Source organism: Hypanus sabinus, unplaced genomic scaffold (genome assembly GCF_030144855.1).
Source record: "Hypanus sabinus isolate sHypSab1 unplaced genomic scaffold, sHypSab1.hap1 scaffold_194, whole genome shotgun sequence".
Taxonomy (NCBI): domain Eukaryota; kingdom Metazoa; phylum Chordata; class Chondrichthyes; order Myliobatiformes; family Dasyatidae; genus Hypanus; species Hypanus sabinus.
Window position 1 is genome coordinate 131,724 of NW_026780036.1, and position 13,232 is coordinate 144,955.

The following is a 13,232-nucleotide window of genomic DNA, read 5'->3' on the forward strand; positions in this document are numbered from 1 at the left end:
TGTTCGCCCGGGCTTGGAGTACCCACTAGGTTCTGTGAGTCAGTCTCGGAATTACCCTGGAACTAGTCCCTTTCCCATTCCTCGCTTCCGACGGGTGGTACCCCGCACCTGCTCAGGGGTCACGCGCCCTGCCCAGGCCTCTGTGTTCAAGCCTGGGAGGCGGCTCTGCCAAGGAGTTATGCGGCCCGCCCGGAGGACTCTGCCCCTTTCCTACCCCTTGCCTCCTTCAGGTAAATCAGACCAGAATGCCGTTGCCTGGCGGAGGACTCTGCCTTGCCCTGAACTCCAAGACCCTGCCTTGCCCTGATCTCCAATACCCTGCCTTGTCTTGACTGAAGTCTGGGATCCTCCTTCCTCATGCCTCGCCTGAAATCCGGGATCCTCCTGCCTCGCCTGAACTCCGGGATGCTCCTGCCTCGCCTGAACTCCGGATGCTCCTGCCTCGCCTGTACTCCGGGATGCTCCTGCCTCGTCTGAACTCTGGGATCCTCCTGCCTCGCCTGAACTCCGGGATGCTCCTGCCTCGTCTGAACTCTGGGATCCTACTGCCTCGCCTGAACTCCGGGATGCTCCTGCCTCGCCTGAACTCCGGGATGCTCCTGCCTCGCCTGAACTCCGGGATGCTCCTGCATCGCCTGAACTCCGGGATGCACCTGCCTCGCCTGAACTCCGGGATGCTCCTGCCTCGCCTGAACTCCGGGATACTGCTGCCTCGCCTGAACTCCGGGATACTGCTGCCTCGCCTGAACTCCGGGATACTGCTGCCTCGCCTGAACTCCGGGATCCTGCTGCCTCGCCTGAATTCCGGGATGCTCCTGCCTCGCCTGAACTCCGGGATGCTCCTACCTCGCCTGAACTCCGGGATGCTCCTGCCTCGCCTGAACTCCGGGATGCTCCTGCCTCGCCTGAACTCCGGGATGCTCCTGCCTCGCCTGAGCTCCGGGATGCTCCTGCCACGCCTGAACTCCGGGATGCTCCTGCCTCGCCTGAACTCCGGGATGCTCCTGCCTCGCCTGAACTCCGGGATGCTCCTGCCTCGCCTGAACTCCGGGATGCTCCTGCCTCGCCTGAACTCCGGGATCCTCCCGCCTGAACTCCGTGATCCTCCTGCCTCGCCTGAACTCCGGGATCCTCCCGCCTGAACTCCGGGATGCTCTTGCCTCGTCTGAACTCCGGGATCCTCCTGCCTGCCTGAACTCAGGGATCCTCCTACCTCGCCTGAACTCCGGGATCCTGCTGCCTCGCCTGAACTCCGGAATCCTGCTGCCTCGCCTGAACTCCGGGATCCTCCTGCCTCGCCTGAACTCCGGGATCCTCCTACCTCGCCTGAACTCCGGGATCCTGCTGCCTCGCCTGAACTCCGGGATGCTCCTGCCTCGCCTGAACTCCGGGATGCTCCTGCCTCGCCTGAACTCCGGGATCCTCCTGCCTCGCCTGAACTCCGGGATGCTCCTGCCTCGCCTGAACTCCGGGATCCTCCTGCCTCGCCTGAACTCCGGGATGCTCCTGCCTCGCCTGAACTCCGGGATCCTGCTGCCTCGCCTGAACTCCGGAATCCTGCTGCCTCGCCTGAACTCCGGGATGCTCCTGCCTCGCCTGAACTCCGGGATGCTCCTGCCTCGCCTGAACTCCGGGATGCTCCTGCCTCGCCTGAACTCCGGGATGCTCCTGCCTCGCCTGAACTCCGGGATGCTCCTGCCTCGCCTGAACTCCGGGATGCTCCTGCCTCGCCTGAACTCCGGGATGCTCCTGCCTCGCCTGAACTCCAGGATGCTCCTGCCTCGCCTGAACTCCGGGATGCTCCTGCCTCGCCTGAACTCCGGGATGCTCCTGCCTCGCCTGAACTCCGGGATGCTCCTGCCTCGCCTGAACTCCGGGATGCTCCTGCCTCGCCTGAACTCCGGGATCCTCCTGCCTCGCCTGAACTCCGGGATCCTCCTGCCTCGCCTGAACTATCTCTGAACCCCATCTTGTTCTATCCTTTAGTTGCTCCTGTACTATTTCTAGTACTTCAGTGCCTGCGTCCTGCATTTGTGTTCATTCCATGTCCCCCTGTGACAATCCAAGTATCTTTTAATGTCGCTGTTGTGTCAGCCACGACCAGCACCCCCGCAGTGCGTTCCCAGTGCCCAGAAAAGAAACAACTTACCTCTGATCCTAAATGTTCTTCCACTCATCCTCAACGCATGTCCTCTCGTATTGGCGGTTGTCACCCTGGGGGAAAGGTGCCGTTGTCCAGCCTGTCTGTGTCTCTTGTAACCTTGTACACCTCCATCACACTCAGTAGCTCCAAAGATAAAAGCCCCAGCTCGTTCATCCTTCCCTCACAAGACGTGCTCTAATCTAGGCAGCATCCTGCTGAACTTGCTCTGCACCTTCTCTGAGGGATTTTTAGAAGTTTTTCCCACCCCTCCCCCCAGACAGTTATTCTGATCAACCATTCTATTCAGCACCACCACCCGTCCCCCGAGCGCCCTCTATCTATCACCCCAGTCACTGCACCACAATAACCATATAACCACATAACAATTACAGCACGGAAACAGGCCATCTCGGCCCTTCTAGTCCGTGCCGAACACTTACTCTCACCTAATCCCACTGACCTGCACTCAGCCCATAACCCTCCATTCCTTTCCTCTCCTTATATCTAATTTTACTTTAAATGATCACACCGGACCTGCCTCTACCACTTCTACTGGAAGCTCATTCCACACAGCTACCACTCTCTGAGTAAAGAAATTCTCCCACATGTTACACTTAAACTTTTGCCCCCTAAGTCTCAACTCATGACCTCTTGTTTGAATCTCCTCTACTCTCAATGGGAAAAGCCTATCCACGTCAACTCTATCTATTCCCCTCATAATTTTAAATACCTCTATCGACCCCCCTCAACCTCCTACGCTCCGAAGAATAATGTCCTAACTTGTTCAATCTTTCCCTGTAACTTAGGTGCTGAAAACCAGGTAACACTCTAGGAAATATTCTCTGTACTCTCTCAATTTTGTTGACATCTTTCCTATAATTCGGTGACCAAAACATTATACAATACTCCAAATTTGGCCTTACCAATGCCTTGTACAATTTTAACATTACATCCCAACTCCTATACTCAATGCTCTGATTTATAAAGGCCAGCATACCAAAAGCTTTCTTCATCACCCTATCCACATGAGATTCCACCTTCAGGGAAATATGCACCATTATTCCTAGATCACTCTGTTCTATTGCATTCTTCAATGCACTACCATTTACCATGTATGTCCTATTTGGATTATTCCTACCAAAATGCAGCACTTCACACTTATCAGCATTAAACTCCATCTGCCGTCGTTCAGCCCACTCTTCTAACAGGCCTAAATCTCTCTGCAAACTTTGAAAACCTACTTCATTATCCACAACACCACCTACCTTAGTTTCATCTGCATACTTACTAATCCAATTTACCAACCCATCATCTAGATCATTAATGTATATGACAAACAACATTGGACCCAGTACAGATCCCTGAGGCACACCACTAGTCACCAGCCCCCAAAGTGACAAACGGTTATCCACCACTACTCTCTGTCATCTCCCATCCAGCCACTGTTGAAACCATATTACTACTTCAATATTAATACCTAACGATTGAACCTTCCTAACTAACCTTCCGTGCGGAACCTTGTCAGTGGCCTTACTGAAGTACATATAGACAACATCCACTGCTTTACCCTCGTAAACTTCTCGTAACCTCATAAAAAATTCAATAAGATTTGTCAAACCTGACCTTCCACACACAGATCCATGTTGACTGATCTTAATCAGACCCTGTCTATCAAGATAATTATATATACCACCTCTAAGAATACTCTCCAGTAATTTACCAAGCACTGACGTCAAACTGACAGGCCTATAATTGCTAGGTTTACTCTTGGAACCCTTCTTAAACAATGGAATCACATGAGCAGTACGTCAATCCTCCGGCACCATCCCCGTTTCTAATGCCATTTGAAATATTTCTTTCAGAGTCCCTGCTATTTCTACACCATTCCTCCCTCAAGGTCTAATGGAATATCCTGTCCATAACTTCCCAACTTGTTCCCCTTACTTTACACAATTCAATATCCTTCTCCTTAGTGAATACCGAAGAAAAGAAGTTGTTCAAAATCTCCCTCATCTCTTTTGGCTCCACACATAGCTGTCCACTCTGATTCTCTAAGGGACCAATTTTATCCCTCACTACCCTTTTGCTATTAATATAGCTGTTGAAATCCTTCGGATTTATTTTCACCTTACTTGCCAAAGCAACCTCGTATCTTCTTTTAGCTTTTCTAATTTCTTTCCTAAGATTCTTCTTACATTCTTTATATTCCTCGATCACCTCGTTTACTCCATTCTGCCTATATTTATTGTAGATATCTCTCTTTTTCCTAACAACTTTCCAATATCCATTGAAAACCATGGCTCTCTGAAACTTTTAACCTTTCCTTTCAACCTAACAGCAACATAAAGATTCCGTACCCTCAAAATTTCACCTTTAAATGACCGCCATTTGTATATTACATCCTTCCCATAAAACAAAATTTCCCAATACACTCCTTCTAAATGCTTTCACATCGCCTCAAAGTTAGACTTTCTCCAATCAAAAACCTCATCCCTGGGTCCAGTCCTATCCTTCTCCATAATTATATTGAAGCTAATGATATTGTGATCATTGGTCCCGAAGTGCTCCCCAACACATACTTGCATCGCCTGACCTATTTCATTAGCTATCAGAAGATCCAACACTGCCCCTTCTCTAGTTGGTACCTCTATGTACTGCTGCAAAAAACTATCCTGCACACATTTTACAAACTCCAAACCATCTATCCCTTTTACAGTATAGGCTTCCTAGTCTATATGTGGAAAATTTATATCTCCCACAATCACCACCCTGTGCTTACTATAGATATCTGCTCACTCCTTGTAAATTTGCTCCTCTGAATCTCGCTCCCCATTAGGTGGTCTATAATACACCCCTATAAGTGTTATTACACCTTTCCCATTCCTCAAATCCACCCAAATAGTCTCCCTAGACGAGTCCTCTAATCTATCCTGCCAGAGCACCGCTGTAATATTTTCTCTGACAAGCAACGCAACACCTCACCCTCTTGTCCCTCTGATTCTATCACACCTGAAGCAACAAAATCCAGGAATATTTAGTTGCCAATCACACCCCTCCTGCAACCATGTTTCACTAATAGCTACAACATCCTATTTCCAGGTGTCGATCCATGTTCTAAGCTCATCCACCTTTCTTACAATGCTCCTGGCATTGAAATAAATGCATTTAAGAAATTCTCCACCTCTTCCTCTCTGTTTATTTCTAACAGTACAAAGAACTTTACTGTCTTCTTTTTCTTCCTTCTCTCATACATCGGTTCCTGCACTATGGTTCCCCTCCTCCCTCATATCTAGTTTAAATCCACTGGAGCCTCTCTAGCAAACCTACCTGCAAGAATGTTTGACCCCCGCAGTTCAGATGTAAACCGTCCCGCCAGTTCCTTTATCAAACAACGAGGTTACGTTAGCCACACTCCACTCGGCAGGAACGTCTCCAGACGGCAGAGAAATTTTGGAAGACGGTCATCTACTGCAATACTTTTTTCCATGCTCCCTATCTTTATTTCATTCCAATGTAGAGAGTATGACATTTGTTAGTATTTGATCTCAATTTCAGGAACACAGGAACAAAGGAAGATGGGGGGCAGGAGTTGGCCACCAGCTTCACAACACTTCCCATTCACTGCATTTATATCCTGGCTCCAATCCTTCATGGATTATAGAGTCAAGGAGTACTACAGAACAGAAGCAGGCCCTTCGGCCCATCTAGTCCATACCAGCCTTCTGACTGGTTCCATCTACCCGCTCCAAGAACATAGCCTTCCAAATCCCTCCCATTCAAACTTATCTTAATTGTTACAATTCAACCTGCATCTCGTTCACTCTCGCGATATCCTCTGAGCGAAAACGTTCCCCCACAGGTTCCCATTGAAAATATAACTTTTCATAATTCACCTGTAATTTCGAGTAATCATCTCACCCAATCTAAGGGGGAAACCCTGCAGACATTGACCTTATCTATATCCCGCATTATTTCGTAAGTATCTCCCCTCATTCCCCTGTGCTTCACTGAATGACTGAATGAATTCCTAAAACATATTATTCAGAGGGGCTCGTCCGGGAATTGAACCCGGGACCTCTCGCATACTCGCAAATCCAGGCCCTAAGCAAGAATCATACCACTAGACCAACGAGCCCATTCAAAGTTTCTCAAACTTTGAATGAACTGATTACTTTCACATTCTCAGCCTCCTTCCTCAACACATCTGGGAGGTATTTTATGTCCGACCTTAGAGGACAGGACCAAAGTAGAACAAAGAACAAAGAACTTGTCCAGCACACTAGGGGCCCTTCGGACCTCCATATTTTCTCCACCTATGTAAAACTACTTTCCCGTAACTCTAACTCTTCCCTCCTACACAGGCCATAAACCTGCCTACCTAAGTGTCTTTTAAACGTCGCAGTTACACACGCCTCTACCACACTATTCCTAAAACCCACCACACAGTGTAAAACAAACTTACCTCTGACATCTCCCCTAATCTTTCCTCCACTCTCCTTGCCGCTACCCGCAAGGAGTTTGTACGTTCTCCCCGTTTCGCGTGGATAAGCTGATCAACTGTTTTAGTTTGACCTCCCCCACCTCCTCTACCTATTACCTCTCCCCCGTCACTGCACCGTCATCATCTTAAAGCGCTTTTTATAATACTTACAGTCGAAGTGCATTTTATTCCATATCGTACTCTAACCACTAGCTATATTTTATAATATTCTTTACTCTTCATCATTGCTGAATGTTGGGTTATTTTATCGCGTGTTTTTCGTTTTGACGAGCACACCACAGCAAATTCCTTATAATATGAACGAGTCTCAGGAACGTATAAATTACCCTGAAGCCTAAGAATTTTGCACAGTACTGTTGTAATTTTATGTATTGCACTTTACTGCTGCTGCTGGAAAACAAACTTCATGAGATATGTCAGTGATGACAAACCTAATTCTGCTATGGGTCTCTATTGTGGACCCATAGTGATCCATCTATAGTGGGAAGGGGGCAGGGAGAGGGAGTCATGTTTGGGAAAAGGGGAAGGGAGAGGGGAGTGTGCGGGAAGCACCAGTGATTCGTTCTATGATGAGCAATAAACCAATTGTTTGCAATAAAATGGCCTTGCCTGAAGTCTCGGTGTTGGGAGTGTCTGCATGTACGCCATACCCACCCGCCCCGACACTCCTTCTCTGCCAACTGTACCACACTTCCTCCCATGGCACTCTGCCCTCACCATTCCCAAGATCCTTTCATCCCGCCAGATTTATATATTTCATTTGTGCATGTTAGTTATTTTTTTTCTCCGTTTGGCCAGTTATTTTTCAAACCTTCTATGCCCTTCCACAAGTTCTGCCTGCCCCCTCACTACATGTTACACATACAGCTACGTCCCAGCTTTCGTTCTGCAGCTTTGAGAAATTTATGTGTTTAAGATCACATTTGTTTCAACTGATATTGCTGGAGGCGTACTGGGCTGGAAGCGGTTAAACGAGTGTGTTTGTTCAGTGACTGTAATAAATGACGGTCCCCAGTGGAAACCGCTGACGTTTGACTTTTCCTTCGCAGCAAATATGGCTCTTTACTTCCCACAATTCCGTGAGATCGTTTCCATCGGCACTGACGGTACAACATCGCCGCCCCGAGGTAGAGTGTGGCATTGCAGTGAAATATCCAGCTCGGTTTTGTATTCTCGATGCTGCTGAGGTGCTTGTTGTTGTAACCAGGTATCGATGCTGTAAACCACGCATATGGTCGTTCTGCACACACAAACTGAGATGTAGCTATTTTTTAAGCCCTGAGTGTAGTATTGACTCCTGAAGACATATTACTTTAAGTTGACGTTCTGGGTAAGATGCCGACAGCACTTAACATTCTACTTTCAAGAGACACACAATCTCACTTCTATCGCATCTCCCAACTGGACCCCGTACATTAACACTTTCCACTTGCGCCACCAGACTTTAACGCCCTCCTCCTATGGTCCCGTAAAGTAACACCCTCCTCATTTGGCTTCGCATATTAACACCATCGTCATTTGACCCTGGACGTTAACACCCTGATTTTTAAATTAACGCCTCCCCTCCCAGACCGAGTAATTAACCCTCTCTCAGCGGCCCCGTGTAAGAATTTGCGGGGATGGCAGATGTGGATGGATTCCAGGTTGGGTGGGGGGAGGGGAGGGAGAGGGCTCAAACCCGAGTTCCCGGAGATAATCAAAGCCCAGCGGACGTAGGTGAGGATCCAGGATCACCGGCGACATCCAGGCCCTAACCCTGCGGGGGAGACTGGATCCTCCCTTGAACTGGGGGAGTGCCGAGTTAGAGGAGTTGCTGAGGCTCACTGCGGGCTCCCCTGGAGAAAGTATGGCTGGTGGAAGGAGGGAGAGGTAAAGGGGAGGAGGGGTGGAGAGATGGAGAGAAGGTGGAGAGACAGTTGGAGTGAGATAATGGGAAAGGGAAAGATGGAGTGAGGATGGGATCTGGAGACAAAAGGATGGGAGAATAAGATAAAGTGAAGATAGAGGAATGAGGAGGAGGGCAGACGGTGTATGAGTGGAAGAGGAAAAAGTTTATGAGAAAGGATACAGTGGTTGAGAAAATAAGAGAGAAATATATAGTGAGGTAGAATGAGAGGGTGGGAAAGGTGGAGGGCGGAAATGGGAGCCTCGTACCAGAGGACAGTGTCAGACTAAATGACACACGTTTACCAGGGAGGTGAGAAAGAATTTGTTCCCTCCACACCTGGTCTGAGGGAGACAGGGGGAGAGGAGAGAATGCAAACTTCACAGAGACAGCACCAGGGACGGGGATTGAACCGGGTCTTCAGAGACCAATGGAGTGAGAGAACAAGGGAGAGTTTGCAACGAAAGAAAGAAAATGGAATGAAAGGGATGGATGGGAGATGAAGAAGTGAAAGAGAATGGGATAGAGAGAGAAATAAAATGATAGGGAGGGATGGGGTGAATGTATGTGAGGGAGAATGAGAGAGAGTGGGAGGGGTAGAAAGAACATTGGAGGAGAGAAGGGAAACGGGAGGAAAGGATGAAGGCAGACACTGTGCAGGTATACGTACTCTTCCCTATACAGGGATATGGTGCCATTGGGGAGAAAGGGAAGGACAGAATAAGCTTACAGAAAGGGAGGGGAATAAAATAAACACCTGAGAGAGTAAAGGTTCAATTTCTTTTTCCACCTCCTCATTATCACTCAAAATAATCACCCACCTCGTCAGGACACACAATGCAAATTCCCCCAGGTCCATAAAGGGTCTTGCGAACCCCGCACCCTAGCCACCCACACAAATGACCTGTACACACACTCCCTGACCTCCCGCCACCCACTGTTTCTGCCCTGCCCGCCCTTCCCAGCAGAGGGCGCCATTGCTCAGGTCTCCACATTGACCCGCAATTACAAATGAAATACAAGGAACACATCTCTCAAAACCTTGCTTTCAGACAGTTCCATGTTTATTGAGCACGCACAACAAGCAATAACAGTGCAAATCATCAGCTTCACAACCAAATAATATACAGGAATGTCAAAGATCCCTTGGATTTCAGGCCTTCAAACCCTTGCAGACTGTGGACACATTATACCGTCTCTGCACTCTGTTCTCCGACGCCCTGTCCCATTCTCCCTCTCTCCATTTGTGGGAATCTGTGGTTAGAGATCAACTGACTTGCTCGAAGTGAGAAATGGAAATAAGAGTGAATCAGAGAGAGAAACAGATGGAAATGAGAGTGTATAAGACCAGAGTGTATAAAATCATGTGTCAGAGAGAGAGATGGAGGACAAGAGTGCCAGACTGCGAGATGGAGATGGGGACGGTGTCAGACGGATGTGTCGGGTGTCGTGCTGACTGGGTGGGAATGTGCAGGATTGTCCTGTGCTCTGCGAGTGTACACAGATGTCTGCAAAGGTGCACAGGATACTTTCCTCAGTACCTCTGGAGATCAGGGATCTTCCTCACTACATCCACAGACCATGAAGTCTTCACGGTTCTGTGTTTTTATGAAAAAGAGATTCATTATTTCACACGTAATTTCAGTTCAATTAGTTACAGCAAATTATTGATGATATATTAATGCAATGAAGCCCTGCATTAGCTAATTTTCCCATTTTACTGTAAACCCAGATGTGTGTCTCACACAGACCCGGTCCTGTAGTGAGGGGTGTCGGTGTTTACAGACCGTACACTGTGGAAGGTGTGTGACGTCTCACACCGACCCAGTCCTGTAGTGAGGGGTATGGGTGTTTACGGACCGTACACTGTGGAAGGTGTGTGACGTCTCACACCGACCCGGTCCTGTAGTGAGGGGTGTGGGTATTTACGGACCGTACACTGTGGAAGGTGTGTGACGTCTCACACCGACCCGGTCCTGTAGTGAGGGGTGTCGGTGTTTACGGACCGTACACTGTGGAAGGTGTGTGACGTCTCACACCGACCCGGTCCTGTAGTGAGGGGTGTCGGTGTTTACGGACCGTACACTGTGGAAGGTGTGTGATGTCTCACACCGACCCGGTCCTGTAGTGAGGGGTGTCGGTGTTTACGGACCGTACACTGTGGAAGGTGTGTGACGTCTCACACCGACCCGGTCCTGTAGTGAGGGGTGTCGGTGTTTACGGACCGTACACTGTGGAAGGTGTGTGAATCTCACATCGACCCGGTCCTGTAGTGAGGGGTGTGGGTGTTTACGGACCGTACACTGTGGAAGGTGTGTGACGTCTCACACCGACCCCTTCCTGTAGTGAGGGGTGTCGGTGTTTACGGACCGTACACTGTGGAAGGTGTGTGACGTCTCACACCGAACCCTTCCTGTAGTGAGGGTTGTCGGTGTTTACGGACCGTACACTGTGGAAGGTGTGTGACGTCTCACACCGACCCGGTCCTGTAGTGAGGGGTGTGGGTGTTTACGGACCGTACGCTGTGGAAGGTGTGTGACGTCTCACACCGACCCGGTCCTACAGTGAGGGGTGTCGGTGTTTACGGACCGTACCCTGCGGAAGGTGTGTGTGTCTCACACCGACCCGGTCCTGTAGTGAGGGGTGTCGGTGTTTACGGACCGTATGCTGTGGAAGGTGTGTGACGTCTCACACCGACCTGGTCCTGTAGTGAGGGGTGTCGGTGTTTACTGACCGTATGCTGTGGAAGGTGTGTGACGTCTCACACCGACCCGGTCCTGTAGTGAGGGGTGTCGGTGTTTACAGACCGTACACTCTGGAAGGTGTGTGACGTCTCACACCGACCCGGTCCTGTTGTGAGGGGTGTCGGTGTTTACGGACCGTACACTGTGGAAGGTGTGTGACGTCTCACACCGACCCGGTCCTGTAGTGAGGGGTGTCGGTGTTTACGGACCGTACACTGTGGAAGGTGTGTGAATCTCACATCGACCCGGTCCTGTAGTGAGGGGTGTGGGTGTTTACGGACCGTACACTGTGGAAGGTGTGTGACGTCTCACACCGACCCCTTCCTGTAGTGAGGGGTGTCGGTGTTTACGGACCGTACACTGTGGAAGGTGTGTGACGTCTCACACCGACCCCTTCCTGTAGTGAGGGTTGTCGGTGTTTACGGACCGTACACTGTGGAAGGTGTGTGACGTCTCACACCGACCCGGTCCTGTAGTGAGGGGTGTGGGTGTTTACGGACCGTACGCTGTGGAAGGTGTGTGACGTCTCACACCGACCCGGTCCTACAGTGAGGGGTGTCGGTGTTTACGGACCGTACACTGTGGAAGGTGTGTGACGTCTCACACCGACCCGGTCCTGTAGTGAGGGGTGTCGGTGTTTACGGACCGTACACTCTGGAAGGTGTGTGACGTCTCACACCGACCCGTTCCTGTTGTGAGGGGTGTCGGTGTTTACGGACCGTACACTGTGGAAGGTGTGTGACGTCTCACACAGACCCGGTCCTGTAGTGAGGGGTGTCGGTGTTTACGGACCGTACACTGTGGAAGGTGTGTGACGTCTCACACCGACCCGGTCCTGTAGTGAGGGGTGTCGGTGTTTACGGACCGTATGCTGTGGAAGGTGTGTGACGTCTCACACCGACCCGGTCCTGTAGTGAGGTGTGTCGGTGTTTACAGACCGTACACTCTGGAAGGTGTGTGACGTCTCACACCGACCCGGTCCTGTTGTGAGGGGTGTCGGTGTTTACGGACCGTACACTGTGGAAGGTGTGTGACGTCTCACACCGACCCCTTCCTGTAGTGAGGGGTGTCGGTGTTTACAGACCGTACACTGTGGAAGGTGTGTGACGTCTCACACCGACCCGGTCCTGTACTGAGGGGTGTCGGTGTTTACAGACCGTACACTGTGGAAGGTGTGTGACGTCTCACACCGACCCAGTCCTGTAGTGAGGGGTGTGGGTGTTTACGGACCGTACACTGTGGAAGGTGTGTGACGTCTCACACCGACCCGGTCCTGTAGTGAGGGGTGTGGGTATTTACGGACCGTACACTGTGGAAGGTGTGTGACGTCTCACACCGACCCGGTCCTGTAGTGAGGGGTGTCGGTGTTTACGGACCGTACACTGTGGAAGGTGTGTGACGTCTCACACCGACCCGGTCCTGTAGTGAGGGGTGTCGGTGTTTACGGACCGTACACTGTGGAAGGTGTGTGATGTCTCACACCGACCCGGTCCTGTAGTGAGGGGTGTCGGTGTTTACGGACCGTACACTGTGGAAGGTGTGTGACGTCTCACACCGACCCGGTCCTGTAGTGAGGGGTGTCGGTGTTTACGGACCGTACACTGTGGAAGGTGTGTGAATCTCACATCGACCCGGTCCTGTAGTGAGGGGTGTGGGTGTTTACGGACCGTACACTGTGGAAGGTGTGTGACGTCTCACACCGACCCCTTCCTGTAGTGAGGGGTGTCGGTGTTTACGGACCGTACACTGTGGAAGGTGTGTGACGTCTCACACCGACCCCTTCCTGTAGTGAGGGTTGTCGGTGTTTACGGACCGTACACTGTGGAAGGTGTGTGACGTCTCACACCGACCCGGTCCTGTAGTGAGGGGTGTGGGTGTTTACGGACCGTACGCTGTGGAAGGTGTGTGACGTCTCACACCGACCCGGTCCTACAGTGAGGGGTGTCGGTGTTTACGGAC

The 13,232-nt window shown here is 50.5% G+C and overlaps 1 non-coding gene across 1 annotated transcript; it reads right to left on the bottom strand.

Moving 5' to 3' along the window:
* Positions 1 to 6,190: 6,190 nt before the first annotated feature.
* Positions 6,191 to 6,278, bottom strand: trnap-agg (transfer RNA proline (anticodon AGG)). The gene is given in 2 exon segments: positions 6,191 to 6,226; positions 6,243 to 6,278. It is a non-coding gene; the product is annotated as a tRNA-Pro (tRNA).
* Between the last annotated feature and the right edge of the window lie 6,954 nt (positions 6,279 to 13,232).